The 18,030-nt window shown below is 37.0% G+C and overlaps 1 protein-coding gene across 2 annotated transcripts in view; it reads left to right on the top strand.

The window, feature by feature from the left end:
* CDH11 (cadherin 11) overlaps positions 1 to 18,030 on the top strand; it is an 81,966-nt gene that overhangs the window by 36,407 nt on the left and 27,529 nt on the right. For both annotated transcript variants that reach the window (XM_040615470.1, XM_040615471.1), the window contains one exon: positions 4,432 to 4,562. The gene's annotated coding sequence lies outside the window, so the exon portion shown is untranslated. The remainder of the gene's footprint in view (positions 1 to 4,431; positions 4,563 to 18,030) is intronic.

The following is an 18,030-nucleotide window of genomic DNA, read 5'->3' as shown; positions in this document are numbered from 1 at the left end:
CACAGAGCCCTGCAAGCCTCCCCCAGACTCTGAAATGTGGTCAGCCATCAGTCGTTGGCCCTGACCTGCCAATAGACCCTGTAATTGCATATGTATGTATTTATAAGGCAGATTATACAAGATTGCTTTTTTATTCTTTCTGATGCAATTCCTGCCCTTTGTTCTGTTCTATTGGTTTTCACGTGGCTGTCTTTCAGCATAAGATGGTAAGCCCTTAAAGCGTTGGTGTCCACACAGAGACACCTTGGTCATGCTGCTAATTTCAGCTATTAACATTAATGAAGTGACAGCCTTAATAACCTAAAGTTAACTTTGAAATTGGTGTTGCTTTCAGTGGTGGAGTTGGACCAGATGACCTCCAGAGGTCCCTTCCCACCTAAATTATTCGAGGATGCTATATTGCTATCTTGGTTGCTGCCTGTGGGGATTCACATTACTTGACTTATCTGCCTGTAGTAAGTGGAAAAAGATAGATTCTCCTGGAAGGTGATTCCAAGCATAAGCTTATTTAGATCCTAAGATAATAGCTTGCAGGAGCAATTTATATTTAGTCAAGGACACTACCCTCCTAGTCAAGGCACCCAGATATATATTCTCTAGCAGGGTTAAATGCCAGTTTTGCTCCAAGAGACTTAAACTTCAGTGCAGATCCATTTTTTTATACTTAAACAGAGACTGCTGACTATATAAAAATATGGTGTGGTTGTGTAGTAGGGACTAGAATAAAATTATGAGAGCTGGCAGGAAACAGATTTTGTTGAAGACATATTCCTGAATTGTAAATTGCCTAAATGATCAGAATAAAATTATACAAATTATATTTATACAGATGATCCAGCTTCAAGAGGGAGGGGACTTTGGGCAATGTGTAGCATAGAATAGCAAACATTAAAATTAGTATACAAGAAGCCAAGTTTAAACTTTATGTGGAATCAGAACTTATACCTATACCTTTAGAACAGTCAGTTATTCACTGAGGAAGAGAAGGTGAGAGAAAAAATGGTGAAGCCCTGCACCCAAATGGTAGAGATGCTCAGCTGGCATGTGGGAGGTCTGAATTCAGGCCTTTTCCCTCTGATTTTTATACTGATTAGTACATTTTTCATAGGTGAAACGTTTTACAGTGCCTTTGTTCACTTTTAGAAACGGCTCCAAGGTTAAGTGGTGTGTGGTAGGGTCAGACTGCAAGGTCATGGTAGAAGCATGTAAACCTCACGTGTTGCGAAGTCTTGGGTTCTGCCTGGTGACTGTGAGATTATACCTCTGTTATTTTTATGTTAAATGTTCTTAAGACTCTTTTGCATTTTAACAGTATTGCTGTTCTAAATACTTCATTTTCCCACTTAAACATCTGTTTAATACGAAGGTTAGAAATATTTATATGTTTAGTAGGCTTGTAATAATTCGACACGGGAAGAGAAAACTATTCAGCCCCTCAGCCCGTTTGCCTGGGTTGTGTAAAAACGTTGTGGTACCGGATTTGAATAAGTAGTTTATGATGAATAATTCAGCCAAGAAGTTTCAACTACTTCAGGTTTCCATTCAGCAGTAGAGATTACTCTGCCATTTTGATCGAATGTGGTCATGCTGTTTGCTTGAGCGATACTTTAGATTGGTCGGGTGTTTCCTTAATAATTGTGTATGGGGTAAATTGTCTTTCCATAAGCACTTTTCTAGTAAATTGTTATCAAATAACTGTTTATGTGGAAGCCTGATGCAATGGAATTCTGACTATGTTAGAAATGCTCTTTGAAATTGGAATATTTTAGTCCCTTTCACTCTTTCCTGTGATAGCTGCCTGAATTTTCATTAGGCTTGAAAAAAGTTGCAATAATCTGGCAACCATTTCATTTCAGAAACTGATCCCTAATGCCTTTATATCTCTCAGTAACAAGGACCTAAACATATGTAGTTATAAATCCACAGTTCAAATCCTTTTATGATTATAAGTATTTTGTCTCTATGTCATTAAACTCTCAGATATGTTTTTTATTATTTCTGTAATTGCTCTTCTGGAAATACTTAGATTTAAAAGCATGTTGGATGCAATTTTGCTCCAATCTGAGATCTTTGCAGATTTCTAATATTTTTCATCCCTTCTAGTGAGCGTAACATACCTAGTCTTTTTTACAGAGACAATTGTGTATTCAGTGTAATTTCCTGCAATCAGGAAAACTGAAAACGAAGAGAGGAAAATAAATAGAAGTTTGGGGTTGGTTTGGATTTCCTTGATTTAAATCTCATATTTTGCATGCTCCTTGATTGTATTAGTTTATTCATTCTGCCAAACAGACCACAAGGCTGTGAATATTTATTTAGTTCTGTTCCTAATAGTTTTTCTAATAGGGAATTATTTTGGTACAATGAAAGACATTTGTAAATGAAGCAGATAAGCCCTTTGGCAGACAAGGACTGTTTTGTTCAACACAAGAATTCTATTGTCCACTGCTTTAGTTGTCAAGTGCCTGGGGAGCCCAGGATTTATGATGATGTTACAATGGCCCTTTCAGAGCAAAGTCTAAGAAGCTGTGAGATTCCGTTCCTCTGCTTTTCAGACTTTCAAATCTTTTTATCATGCAAGGACAATGCAGGATTCAGCTGCTTCTTAGGCCACAGGACTGCCCATTTAACATCAGGCATTGTGAAATAATTACCATAGTGACAATGGGTTTGGGGGTTCCCCCCCTCCCTCTAACCAGCAACATTTCAAAATTGTTCAAGTTGTCACTTTGTATAAACCAGCTCTGAAGCCACAGCTTATTTAAAAAAAAGTAAAAAAACAACCTTCTTGGGAGATTTGATTTAAAGTGCCACTGTGTCAAATCTATTTGGAGCATTGGATCTGTTTAATGGATGCTTTTTGGAGTTTTTTTTGTAATTATAATTGGACTTTGAAACAGCCTTCTGTAAATACAGCAGTTGTTTTTCTTTTGGCTTTTCTCCCTTTTGTAAGGGTTATAGAGTTAGTAGAACCTTCCTATTGAAGCCTTATTTAACTACAGCAGAAAATAAGAAAATGAAAACATAATTTGTAGTAAAAGTAGTATCTGGTATCGATGCATCAATCAGCTAAACTTTTCTTGTGCTGTAGTGATGATGGAAATCATTCAGCAGTCTTAAACCATGTTTTTCATGAAAATTGATATATGGAAGAGTTTCTTTTTGCTTGATATTAGTATGAAGGTTTATTTGCTTCAAATAATTATTAGTCCTACCCCAAAAAAAAAAATTGTAACCTCTGATGTCTGCTTAAGTGAGGTGTAACTGGAAAATGGAGCCTTTACTTGGCAGTTAAATTATTATGTACATGGGCACTTCACTGGTGGTCAGGCGTATACACAGGAAAAAGCTTAATAATGTGGCAGGTCAGGCTGAAGACTGGTAGTATCTATTATCAACTATTTGCTACTTTTAAAAGCAAAAGCTGATTTCAATAAAAAATTAGACCATAGGGATAAAGTAAGACTATAGTTTGAGAAATACTTACCTAAGCAACTTAAATGTCTTGGGCAAAAAGGAGGCTTGAGCTGCCTTTGTAGAGATGTTGTCATGTGCAAAGATGTTGAACAGATTATCAAAATGAGAAAGTTTATTCAATTTTAGTCTCTTTTCATTCCTTCATATGAATTGTGAATTAGTTGAAAAGATTTCTCTATGAAAAAAAACCCCCAAACATTTGCTTGCAAAATGAACATATTTTAAAATACCATATGTACTTCACAGCAAATTGCATAAATATGTTGCATGTGTAGAGTATTTTTATAAACCAAGTTCTTTATATATTAGTGACTTGGTCATCACACCAAAGCATACCTTACTTCAGAGAGCTTACCTTGGCAAAATTCACGGTCTAGGAAGTAAGTGTAACTTACTAATTTAAATTGAAGAAAGACTTACCAGGCCTCATAAGAAATAATTCAGCTGGTTTCTTTTTATCCTAGATGTCTTTTCCCTACTGTAGTGGTAGTTCTACTTACCAAAATAATCTACTTCCTTCTCCATCATGATGGCAAAAATACTAATTTTCTGATATGCCTTTAGAGCACTTAGAAATGTTCACAGCACATCTTGTTGGCTAATGGTATCTGCAGCTGTTACTTTTTTTCCCTACAGTGTGTCTTGTATTGGATAGTGTTCCCAGAGCAGATTTTTCCATAGAACTCTGTTTTTTCAGGAGTTAACAAAAAAGATGTGAAGGAATTTTGATATGGCCTCCAGCATTTTAGTTATGGGAATATTCTTGCAATAGTAAGTCTGTTAAGGTAAAAGCTATTTATTAATTTTCTCCTTGGAATTATAAGTATTATTTAATTGCTAGTTTTTAAACTCTCTTTAGGCTACTGTGATAGTTTATAGGGTAGACCTATGTTTTCTTTTATTATGGTGCCAACATTTCATTGGATTTTAAATGAACTTTTTCATTCTTTGCAGCCAGAGCTGAAGGTCTGGATAAGTGACAGCAGAAAACCTACATCTCCGTTGTCATCATAGTCTCATTAAGTGGCATTTCAAATGTGTGGAATATGCTACATAAATTGGCAACAAGTTTCCAGTGGGTGAAGGTAAGTAGCACATCCAAATGTGTGATCTTCTTAGTGATGTCAGATATGCATAGCTCGCCTCTTGTTTCTGTAGTGTCTACAGTATCTGTGCAATATAGGGAACACATCTTCAGTGAGTAATCCCTCTCTTGATGTGTGCTGGCAACCAGTTTTTCTCATGCATCATAGAGTTTATTCACTGGTCTTGACTGTCATTCAGGGAAGCTGATGCTGTAGGACGCTGACCATCCTTCTATGTCTGAAAAACATGGTTTGATAAGGTGTAATTTTTGGATCACATTTGTTTAGTTTCTTGTTTAAAACATCAGAAAACCTCTTAAAAATTCAACAATGCAGCACTGAAGAGCAGAAACGTAAGGCATTTTTAACTATTTAGCTTTCCAACTTGATTTTATCACTCAAAAAGATTCACACTTTTCTTATTCTAGGCCTACTGAGTGATTAATTCCATACTCGGTGTATTTCTCTGGTATTTTGGGCCATACCACTGAGCTTAATGTAACTGCTTAGACCTGGGTTAGAAAAAGAATTTGGTGGTGACCCTTAGGCTTCAGAGAAGGTGGCTGTGGAAATAGAGCAGTATGGGAAACCCTAGACTTAAAAATAGTTATGTCCACTACTCTGATGCCTTTAATTTTTCATATCCTCTGTGACTTTCGGTTGTGTTATTACTTAAACCAGTGTTTCCAAAGAGGTAGGAACTGTCTGCTTACAGGAGTATCCATGCTTTTCTAAAATTAACACAGAAGCAGATTAAATGTAATAGATAATAAATATGTAAATACTACCATTTTTACATAGTCAAAGGTATGAACCCATCTGATTTGTCTAGGACAAAGAGTACAAAGCCAGGATATTAAAGCTCTTTGTCTACCTGACTTATTCACAGTTTTTACATTCAATGCACTCAAGTCCTGCTTGACAGATGCTTCGTTTCTGTGGAAATGTCCTTGAATAGCGATAATCTTATTTCTGGCAGCCAAATGGGCCATATACTTCCTTGTGAGCAGCTATATCGGATATGTGTTCATGCTATCCACCGACTTGTTAAGGTAGACTGCAGCAATTAATATCAGGCTGAAACAGAGCACATTTGACAGTGATACCAAGAGTATTCAATTTAATTTAGGTGGGAGATGTGTAAGCTCCTTTGCTTCTCAGGAAGGCCTGTACCTCAGCACACCAGATTCCTGTGTTGTCATTCCGTAAACACAAGGGCCAAATGTTGCAACCAATGCTTGGTTCTTGTTCAGATACAGCTTTTCAGTAGAATGCAGTTAAAAACAGTTTGGTTTGGCTGAAGGCTTCCTGTCTAGGTTTCAAATTCATATGTGGGTATCAAGAAGGCATAGCAAAAATATCTTAAATGAGTTACGTGTTCAGTTTCTCTGAGTCTCCCCTCCATGCACAGTTATGTGCATTTTCTCACCACTGTTTCAGTTCGCCTTTTCTGGCATTTTCTTATATCTCAGTTCAAGGTTTAGTTCAGGCATCTTTCTAGTCTCCTTGTTCTTGACTTTAGAGTTTGACTTCCAAATAGATTAATTTTTATAAATTAAAGGACTGTGAGGAATAACTGGAAGGGAAATCTGGAAGGCCCATCACTCTCACTAGTGTATGAGATAAGTTAATTTAACAAGTGGGGTCCCTACTCAAGTCTTTTTCATGTCTTACCTGAGAAACTGTGTCTGTTTTCATAGACTTTTAAACATTTCAGAGTTCAAGCAAATAACTTGTGAAGGAAAGCTTCCTGCAGAGTGACTGTGGGATGTTCCCTCTGGCTAGAGTGTGAAGTGCCTCCCTGCAAAAGAGGAGGAAAAGGAATGGCTTTTGTTGATTATCATGTAAACCTGGACATCCATATTCTTCTTAAATTCACTTCTCTTCTGTTAAAGGACCTTTTGTAAATGGTCTCCAGATGTTCCTGTTCAGGAATGCAAATTTCTTTTTATAGTATCTAGATAATCAAACAGTTAAGAAGGTAAAATATTCATGTTTACCTATTGTTAGTGGAACAAAGGGCAAGAAGGCGGATGGAAAGGCTCATCTGGAGCTAAAACACAGACTTGGCTACACAGTCATACAAGAAGATGGCCAGTGGCTTCCTTACTTGGGCCTATCCTGACTAGAGAGACCCTTCCTATACTGCTTGGATTCTCTATACTGAAGTTTTAGAGGGAGTGAGAGTAGGCACAACAGACAAATTTCTTCTCAGTTATATTATACTACAAAGCATTTTATATGAATAAAAAGTCCACAGGACACCCAAAAAAGAATACTGCCATATCTAAAATTCCTTCTCATATAGGGTGAGAAACTTAGGTTCATATGCTAAATATATGAATCAGTCTTTTGTAATGTATACTTTGCCTCTTTCATATCTAACATTTTTACTATTTGTTTTTAATTCTCACATAGTAAGCCTAGACTACAATGGGGAAAACATTCCTGACATACAAAGTAGATCTTGGAAGGAAATTGCTGTACAGTTTTGTTTCTGCACAAATAGCATGTAGGAAGAAAATTAATTTTTAGTTAGTTACAATCACCCTGTCTTATTACAGTGCTAACACATGTAACGAGGCCCACATATCTAAACAGAAAAGGTGATGTCTCCAGTTGCCTGCATTATTCTGTATTACGTGTCTCACTTGGCTTCTCTGCAAGTAGCCATTTATATAGGTTTTAAGACCTGAATTTTTGAATTCTCAACTTCAACCCACAGGACTACAACACAGAACAAACACCTAATATATCTGCAGGATTAGTTTATTACATATATTTTTGGATGGATATTAGTAGTCCAAATGAAATAGGCTCATATATGTGAGGGCAAAAGCTTTGATTTTAGTAGGACAACTCTCCAAAATACATTGAATCCTTAGGTTCTTCTTATAGTAAGGCCTGAGTATGAAATGTTAAGAGTAATCTGCTTGTGTCAGTCCCATCTCACATAGTTTGTGTAATGAGATGGAGTCTGAATTTGTTACATCTGTTGTGTTAGAGCTCTTCAAGACTTGCTTGAGCTAAAACACTTTTGGAGATATTGTTGGAATTATTGTAATTATGTATATTATAATTATGAGACATATCCTGGTCAAACAGATACCAAAGAGGAATTATTATTTTCTTAGAAATTACAAAGACTTCTAAAAGTTATCCAGCGGGGAAATATATTTCCTGTCCTTTTATAATCTCAATACCTTGTAATATGAACATTTTAGATTTTCCTATCTGCTTTTTAATAGAAAATTATTTCTATGAAGTGCTGTTGCCTTGAAAGAATCTCGAGTGTTCTGAAATGTGTCTTTTGTTGTTGGAAATAACTAAGTGGTACCTGAACTGAAATTCAGCTCTCAGTGACAAAAAGATTGTTTTTCAGCTCAAATGCTGAGACAACTGAGTCACCTCTTATCTCTGGGTCATTCCAGCCTTCTGGGGAATCCCAGCCCTGTAGTGTGCTCTGCCCTGGGGCTGGAGCAGCCTGGCTGGGCTGAGTCATGGGAAACTCCTGAGGTTCTCCCAAGGGGTGAGATTTACCTAAGCAAAGGAGAGACTGCACTGCACAAACTGCAGAGATGCGCCATAAGAGGAGAAAAAGGCATTAAAAGATTGATACGTTGTCTGAAAAACTCACCAAAAATCCAGTTGTTTGCAAGTCAAACCAACTTCAAATAGTTGTGAAATATGTGTTCTGATAAAATTTCGGACAAAATTTCCAGTTAATCTAAAAGTGAGACCTATAAGCTAAAAGCTAAATCAAAGTCTTTCAGAAACAATTTTGATGGGAATTTATTGAGAAAAACGTGTTCAGCTATAACTATAAATGCTCTCTATAGTTGCTGTCTTTGAGCTTTAATAATAATTATGGTGATGATGGTAATAGCATATATTAAAACATACACCATCATGCCTCCAAGAACACACACACACATTCAGGGCTAGAAAAATAAACATCACAGAAAAATAAACTGTGTGTCTTGCACATCTATATTATATATAAAAAGATAACTGCACTCAGCCATTCAAGGTTTCATATGCAACAAAAACTGTCTTGAATTCTACTCAGAAGCTCGTTTGCCATCTCAAATGTGGACATATTTGTACCCTATTAAATAAAAAAAAAATAATTAGTGTATTTAATTTTTTAAGGTATTTAATCAATCCAATTACTGCATTGTTAGTCACAGTTGAAGAAAAACTTCTCAAAAATGGCTTCAATGTCTTTCAGGAATACTTGCTAATATAACCATGCAAACATATGCAATTTATGTGGCTTTACTAATCTATATAAACACTAATAAAGTCACACAAGTTGTGATTGGTAAAATCTCATGTAATGCAAAGGATTTTCCCACTTTATTCCTGACAACCTGCATTTGCAACCATTCAGTTACTTTATTTTAAAATGGCTTTTCAATTACATTCTAGTGCTGAAGGGGAAAGCCTTTTGACAAAGGCATGACATAAACCATTTATATTGCAGCTCCATCATAGTTCCCATAGCTAAACTAGACTGGACAGTTCATTAAAAAGAAAAATTAATAGTACAAGGTTGCAGGGAAACAATAACAGATTATGACTGGCCTGTGGCAGCCCACTGAATTCATGTAGTGGAATAAAAATGATTCCCTTGTCTCATAAATGAAGGTTTGTTCCAAGGTTTTAGGCAGTCTATACTTCTATTCCTGTACAGGAAAAAGCTGTACAGTTTCTTGTCTATAAAAGCAATACTTTTTAATGCCTGGAGAAGATTGATATGTACTCTTTTGGGATGGAAAGCACATATTTAATAATCTTTCAATGCATAATAACAGACATAATATAAAAGAGAATAGACTAGAACATACTGAACAGCCACATCAAAGCAAAAAACCAAACTTCTCAGAGCTGGACAGAGGCATGGAGGGGCAAAGTGAGTGCAGGGTCAGGACTCAGTCCAGTCTTTTCTTACCAAAGGTAGTAACTGCTCTAGACCAGTGTAAAATTGCTATGCTTAGGTGTGCCAAAAGTGGAGTATTTGTGATTCAGTGGCATTTCTTTTAGGTCTATTGCCACTACCTGTGTAACATCATGTGTGATTTATCTCTTGCTTAAGGTTGTTCCTAAAGGTGTAACCAAGTCCTAATGGCCTCTTTCTAGATGTTGCTGCATATTTTCCTAATTTCCTCAGGGTTTCATGGTTCAAATTTTCTGTACAATTCTGGTATGTGTGGCAAGTACACAGACTTATACTTTAATGTTGAAATCTGAGTTTTATTATAGCAATGCTATAAATTCCTGTCTCAGAAGATATTTCAAAGAATATGGGCTCTGGGATGCATTAACCATTTTTTTTGGCCGGTAGCCACAAACTAATGAATTCAATGGCATAACAGGAGAGGCCAGAAAAAGGGTAGTCTGAGCCAATATAATGTTTGGAATCAAATACAGGACTGACCCTCCAGGGTATTCTCTGGTTTTGTTTATGAACATGATCTTCTTTTAGAAAGAACAGCCTAAAATACTGAAAAATCATGGTTCTGGGATCTGATTCCCTTGTACTTTTAAAATTTTATACCTGCATTTGCAACTGAACTTGGGTACTCGGCCTTCCAATCTCCCTTCTGTCCCCCGAAAACAGAAAAACAGATAACTTAAGCTCCAATGTCTAGTCACTCAGAGGCCTCCCAGCTATCTTGGCTGAACTTCATGCTATAAGCTATTCTGTGAACCAAGGCTGCACTGAAGCAAAAATAACCAACCAACCAAAAGGCTCTTCCTTGACCTCTTGAGCTGTTTTCGTACTTTCACTGTGGGCAACATCTATGAGTTGCAGCATGTTTGAGAGATGAATATTTCTCTTAGTTTTTAAAGGGAATGTGTTTGCATGAACATTTAGCACTCGCTAATGAGCTGTTTATTTCAAGACTAGGTACTAACTGCAAACTTCACTGCCATGTTCTTCTGGTTACATGTCCAAAGGTACCGCTTCCATCTTCTCTCCCTCTCTGCCCTGCGTAAGACACAGGGGAAAACAGCCCCATCCCAGGGAATACGCTTTCAGCCAGTCACAATGACTCACCCCAAGGAAAGCTCAACAAAGGCTGTGTTGTGCTGTTTCACAGTAAAGCTAGTGACCCAGTGGTTACTGCTACTTTGCTGCTTGCAGGATAAACAGAATAATATGATAGTTGTGTATTCAAGAAATCTTGCATCAAATGGAATGACCTTTTTTTCCCTGTAGATCTGTAATTATTTGATTTGCTTAAAGAGTGTTTTCATTTAACAAATGCAAAGACCAATTAAATGTTTAAGTGGGGAAACTTCCCAGCAAAGGCTAGAATTATAATGGCTTTTTTTAATGACTGTCAAAACCAGCTTTCCTAAGCAGACTTTGATGTTCCGTTGGCCCAGTCATTTATCCAGGTTACTTCTGCTCCCCACATGTTGTTACCTCCTTTGAGCAGAAACTCCATTTTCTCTAATGTGAGCTTGCTCACACGTTTGACAACATTGTCTTTTGCTAGACTGAAATACTTTGCCTGTGAGCAGTTACTGGTGTGCTGCATCCAGGTTTCAGACTACATTGCTTGAAGTCTCCATCAGTTTATTACGCAACAGCTTGTGGAGCTTGTTTAGGCCAAAGGAATGAAATGTATATGTAAAGCCAAGAATGCACTGTAAAGTCTTAACAGTCTAACCAAAGAATTATTAGTTCATCCATGTTGAGCTCTTATACAAGTTACGTACAGTGAAAAGTGATATACAGAAACTTTCTAGTATCTACCCTTTCACAGGTGTCACATGTCACTGCCTCTCAGGCAGACATCTTCAGGCAGGGATGGGGATGCAGGACCTTTGCATCCCAGAGCAATACAATGATGGTTCCTTCTTCCTCCTTGCTCTGATACCCACCTGGAGTAATTTTTGTTACATTATGCTCCACATCTCCACACCGTGCATGTTCTTCCTTGGTCTGTAGTTCCGCGTTACATCCAGTTTTACTGTCAATGGTGTGTTTTTATGTATATTGAATATTGTCCTTTGTTCTCTGTGTTATCTCTAAACTTCCTAGTTTATATCTAGTTATATCTAAAGCTTCCAAGGTTGCTTTCTTTAATAGCCAGTAGCTGACCCCTGGTGAGCAGTTTACAGCCCTAGGGCCTCCACTATCCTCTTGTACCTGGGCTTTCAAATCTCCTTATATCATCCCATGTCTGTATCTATGCTACATTTTATTCAGGGGTCATAGGTACTGCGTTGTATATGGAATAGTGAATTGTTATCTGTTCATTACAATACATATCATAGAATCACAGAACAGTTTGGGTTGGAAGGGACCTTAAAGATCGTACAGTTCCAACCCCCCTGCCAAGGGCAGGGACAGCTGCCACTAGTACAGGGTGCTTGAAGCTCCATATACATTAACCAACTGCATTACAACACACAGCCACCTAAAGCTAAGCAAAAAGCTAAAACAAATCAGGCAGTAGTCACCTAGTCCCTAGATAACCTGTTACAGCCATGTAAGTTAACTAAACCCAAGCCCCAGGCAGGCTGGAACAAGTCCCCATGGAGCCTAACGAACGAGTCCTAACGCCTGTGCTGTCAGCTTCACAAGCAGCCCTTGCCATGTTGTAAACGATGGCAACACTTTTACTGGCTGGCAAATCTCTGAAATTTTATCGATTTCATCTTGCGTACGGAAAATTACTTTTATGCTGTTTAATTAAATTCTATTATTAAATATGCATTTACTAAACATTCATATTGGCAGTCTTATTCTTACATAATCACTCGTGTTACATATTATAGTTGGGTTTAGTTATAGCTGTGTTTACAAATAGCATAGCATAAGTGCCTGCCTATGACCTTCATGATGAGTTCTCCCTGCTTATAATATGTATTTATCATCCTTTGGGTTAGGCTCACTCACTGAAGCTTAAGCCAGAAGGTGTCCACAAAATTGGCACAAAAAGTTTTAGAAAAAACAACAAAACATGTTAAGTTTTTTAAGGCAGTGTTTACCCTGACAGCCATTACATTTGGACAAGTAACATGCCTGTCTGTTCAGAAAGATGTGTTCCCAGTTCTTGGATGAATCCCCAGATCCAGTTTCTCCAGCTGGTGCCTGTCTGGTGCTTTATTCTCTCTGACCACTGCATTTCCAGGAAGCTATTTTTGATTGTAGGTGAAGTACAAGTAGTACCAAATCATTCCTTTTCCTTTTGCTCACTCTTGTGAGTTTTTAAGTTGAAAACACTGTCTTTTGGTCTTTGGAGTGGCAAGAAAATATAGGGTTAGCATTGTAGAAGAGCACTGTATCACTATCCTTGGATGTGGTGCTGTAAAGATTCCATAAAGAAATTCAAATACTAATCTGTATGGGTTAGTCTTATGTAACCTTATGTTATTTACCAAAGTGATTTGAAGGAAAAAGGAAGATGGAAGTGTTCAGCATTATATGCAAAGAAATAAGCAAAGTATTCTATTATTATACACAAAGAAATGAAGTTTTGTATAGGTTTTTAATTGAAAAACTCCAGATTCTTTGTAATGTGAACAAAATCAGCGAGCATCAGTATTATATAATACTGTATATAAAGTACAATATAAATTCTGTGAAGTCTGAGATATCAGGCTAGACTGGAGAACAAGGTAGAGGCTTATGGCACCTGTTCTGATGGTTAAATCAGTGGATGCTACAGGTTGCTTGGCAAGTATATGGCAATTTTCAACAAATGACAGGGAGAGCAAAGTGAGGAAAAAACATAAACAAACCTCCTGGTACACTCAACACACTGCAACTAATGATTTTAGCCTGATTTGTAAACAAGAGGAAAAGTACAGATGAAACATAAAGTTATGTAATTTGAAACTACTTGGAACCGTGAAAGCCTCATTTCTCTCTATCAAAGATGATAAAATTCACAGAGATGAGAGGTATTTGATCTGACGAATTGCCATACACAGAATGTTCTTAACAGAACTATAGTAACCTGGTCTCCAAAGCCTCGTGCTCTTGCAAGCATGATGTATTTGTGCTCGCATGGAGAGTGCCATTTTATACAATACACTCGCTCATTAGTCTTGGGCTTTCAGTCACCTTCAACTTGTCCACCGGCTACTTGCTTCAACATATAATTTGGGCTCCTAGCTCACGCTAGCTCTCTTGGGCTTAACACATATGGTCTTTAAAAGCTTTCTATTGACACAACTTCCATTTTCTTTCTCTATGCACTCCCAGGACTGTCAGCAGTGATTTTAGTTTGTTTCTTACTTCAACTGTGAAGTTGACATTTCCTTTACAAAAACTGGAGAGGTCCAAAGTTTCTAAGTATTCCATTCTTCTTCCAGTAAGTGTAACAAGTACCAATGTATTTAGAAAGATTATGTTTGGTGACAGACTCTCATCTCTCTCTTCACCCTAATAGTTCCCTTTCCAGAAAAAACGTAATTACTGCAAGAGCAATTTATTTCATTACCATTATGGGAGACTTCAAAGGAAATTGGTTGGATTGAAATAGTGATATCACCCTGGCAACTTTTTGAAAAGAGCATTTTGGTAGGAAATATTGCTGAATGTAAGGGTATATTTAATGGGAAAAAAATGCCTAATCCTATTCTTTCAACCAAAGATTTCAGTCTTTTTATATATATATATGTGTGTGTGTGTGTGAATATATATATATTCATGTGTGTTAATTGTTTTTATTATTGTTACTGGCCTCTGTTTTTCTCCTATGAATATAAATCCCTTCCCCTGTATTTGTCTCATATTAAGATCATTCCATCCAAGAAAAAGACTGTTTTCAATCCAGCAGTTCTACCAAGTGTCAGGTGGTTTTCCTCTTTCACAAGCTCATTTTTAAGTAACATTTAATTGGTCTTAATTAGGGAGAAAACTATCCGTTATTGATTTTGAAGTTAAAGCTTTACCTGACTGCACACACATGTTCATTCACGCTCAAGTGCTTTTATACTGCCCTGTTAAAAAAGGTGTTGGTGATCTAAGGTGCAGATATATGCTACAAGTCCTGATTATTGTGCTTTTAAGGTCAAGACTTACCCTTGACATCAGGGAAATGGTGGCAAAAGTTAGGGTATTTGTATCTCCAAACCATACAATGCACTTCCAGGATACATCTGATTCCAGCTGATCCTTGGATTCAGCTATGAGTAGCAATAATCTAATTAAACAAATGTCTATTTTTGCCAATTTCCTATGACTGGCTTTCTGTGGAACATCATTTTCTGAAACTAGAGCTTTTGTGCAAGAGCAGCTATAGGTTTGAGGTATTTGAATTTTGCCCCTACTGCATGATTTCATGGTGCCAGACATTGTTCCTACTGTCGGAAGGCATTGCCTTAAAGCTGCTGTTGTTAATGGCTTCTATCAGAAGAACAGAAATGAAGTGTTTTGTTGCAGTATCTCTGTTTACAGGTCAGAAATAGCGCCGATCCATGATCTCTGGTATGTATTAGTGTTTCATATGATCAGTTAGAGGTATGTAATGAACAGGTTTAACTCACAATGAGTTACGTTCATGCAAAATATGCTGAACCATTTGCCCTTTTCTGCAAATGTATCATTTGCATGAAAAACAAATTTTAATTGCAAGCTGACAAGCCTATCTTTTTGTGCTATTTATACGCTTAGCATCTAATTGCATCACCTTAGCACCTCTTGTTGCGTTTCTGGGATAATGCATTATTTTGCATAATACTGGGAATTATGTCTTAGTCCTTATAGCTTTGGAACACTGAAAATGCATAGTTTCTCTGATTAGTAGTCGAAGCAGGTCAGGCTGCACAGGAAGCCAGAGGGAAGGTTGTGTCTAGTGAAGGTGGTGTTTTCTTTGTGTTTGTTTTTTAAGTTTAATGGAAATATTCTATGGTGACTGCTTACAACCAGACATCTCAGATGATACTTATGCAAATATTGTTTGAATTACAATCTTGTGATTTACTAGATTGTAGATAATAATTTAAAGTTGCAGTTTTGGTCCTTTCAGCTGTAGCCTCCCATTAGGTACTTAAACAGTGGTGGTCTCCTTTATTAGAGCTACTGACACTGTATTAGGAATGTGTTTGAGTATTCTGATGTTACTATTTCATGCTATTGAGCCAAAATAGGTCTCTTCACAGACAATCTCTGCCTATGAAAAAATTAATTATTGATTCAGTTTTTCATTCAGAAAATCTCAAAGTGGCTTTTATGCTCTTTATGGAAGAAATTTGCACTAAACTGGAACAGTTGAGCAAACCATCAAAAAGAACCTTACATGTTCATGGCTGAAGGATCTGAACTCTTCCCTCTGCAGCTCCAAGAAAACTGAGAAAAGGAGAAGGCTCTTTGATTAGAAATGTAGCTCTCACCTTTCTTTCTCTAGCAAATTTATTTGAAAAAGAGACTCTTCGTAATTCACTAACTTGTCAAGTTTTATAAAGATAAGTGTTATAGAGAATCTAATTATGTGAACCTCTCTAAATGAGAGTCACAATGGTTACTAGCCTTAAACAAACTGCTTCAGGGTGGTTTGCATGTGCTTCCGAAGTGGCAATCTTTTATCAGAAGCTTTCCTACTTGAGGGAGACCAAATTGAAAGGGACTGGCAGGTCGAGTAGTCTAGTAGAATTATATTCAAAGTGGAAAAATGTTTTGTAGAGGAAGACACTAGTCATATAAAGACCACACAAGATGCTTATAATAGTTGGGAATTTCAGCAGCACTGCTGAAGCTGCCTCTAGAAATGAAGCTGTAAGTACAGCACCACAGATTGAGGCCTGGCTGTAGTCATTAGGTTTTGATAGGTTTTCAGTTATCACTGTTTAATTGTGACTTTCTGTCTCGCTTTTGGCATAAACCAAAAAGACTGTCAGTCACAGCACAAGTGGTATTTAGCTATTCGTAAGTATAAATTCTTAAAGAAAACAATATATTTAAGGTTGGCTTAGCATGTAAGTACAGCATTAGTAGTTGGATGTAAGGTGACTTTAGTTGTCCTTTATTTCTTCCTCAGGGTGTCACTTATAGCCACTTAAATAATAGCAAACTATATTGAAACTAGCATGGACGTAGGCTGTGGCTATATTGGCCTTTGAGTATACAGGAAATTATGAGAATTCCACTTTGTCTGAGATGCACAAGAACACAATTACTATTTAAAATAAACTCTACCAAGAGCTTAGTCATTACTTTAAATGACTCTATCAATCACCACGTTCTTTAATAAGACTACCTTTCTTGTGCTAGTTGTTTTCCCGTAGAGTTTATGCTTAAAAACAGACAGCCTCTGTCACATTTATCTTAAGTGGATCTCCCCAGGGCAGCAAGTAAATGTAAAACTCTGTTTACAGCCATTTTTCATTTCCCAAGCCTTTTAATATCACTCTCTCAGGCTTATTTCTATGTCATTCACTTCATAATGTACGAAGTTGTCTTCCTACTTTCTACTGCTTTGTATGAAGTACACCAAACAGCAATTTCAGTCATCTTGAATGAGCACAAATTAAATCAAAGCCTGATGAAAATACTTTCCTTCCATGATGATTTCAGAGGTGGATACTGAAGGATATATCGCATCATATTAGTCAGGAGGTTATTTTTCTTCCTCTTCCCTGCAAAATGACTTCTATTTTCAGAGAGGCATCATTTTATGATTTTGTCTATGGCTTCCTAATACTGAGTCTCAAAGCTGCTACAGGAAAATATGGCTACATTTCAAAACCTATTGTTTGGAGCAGCTGGGGATTATTGGCTTTAAACATCTCAGTAATCCAATACAGTGCTATAAAACATAATTTAAAAATGCAAAGGATTAAGATTTCCTTTCATAGGATTCTACAGAACTCAGAATAGGATTCTACAAAACTTAGCATTTTTAAAGCAACTTCTATTGCTAAAGATGAGAATCACCAGTTCTGCAAAGATTTTATTTATGTATTTAGTACATACAAATCTTGCCATGACCTAGAATCCCTCTGTAGTAGGATGCCCCTAGTACCTTGGCTGTTTGCACACCATATATAAAGTTATATATATATACTTTGCAGAACTGCAGCCTCTGCTTATAATCCTTTACAATTGCATTGTGTTCCTGTGCAAAACAGCAGAGTATGAACTGGGGGAGTATAAGGTTCTCAGTATTCAGTGGAATAACTAAAAGACTTTTTTTTCCCAAGTATCTTTAAATATGAAAAATTTCCTTTTCTTGACTAAACACTTCTGTCTCATAAGGCTAATTATATTTTGTGAATGACACAAAAGACTTTATATCAATTTGCATTCAGATGAGGGTTGTTTGCTGTTCACTCCAGTGAGACCTGAAATATGCTTCAGCAAGAAGAGAGATTCAGTGTTTCAGAAGGGCTCACGGGGTGGTAGTTTCTGGCGGTCTGTTTTAGAATTGCACATTGGGAAGAATGAGATTTACCAGTTACTTACACAGCATGAAAATCTTTTCCTGTATCAGAAATCAGAGCT

This window comes from Falco naumanni, chromosome 15 (assembly GCF_017639655.2).
Source record: "Falco naumanni isolate bFalNau1 chromosome 15, bFalNau1.pat, whole genome shotgun sequence".
Lineage (NCBI taxonomy): Eukaryota > Metazoa > Chordata > Aves > Falconiformes > Falconidae > Falco > Falco naumanni.
Note: the sequence above shows the minus strand (reverse complement) of the source record. Positions and strands in the feature narration are given on the sequence as shown.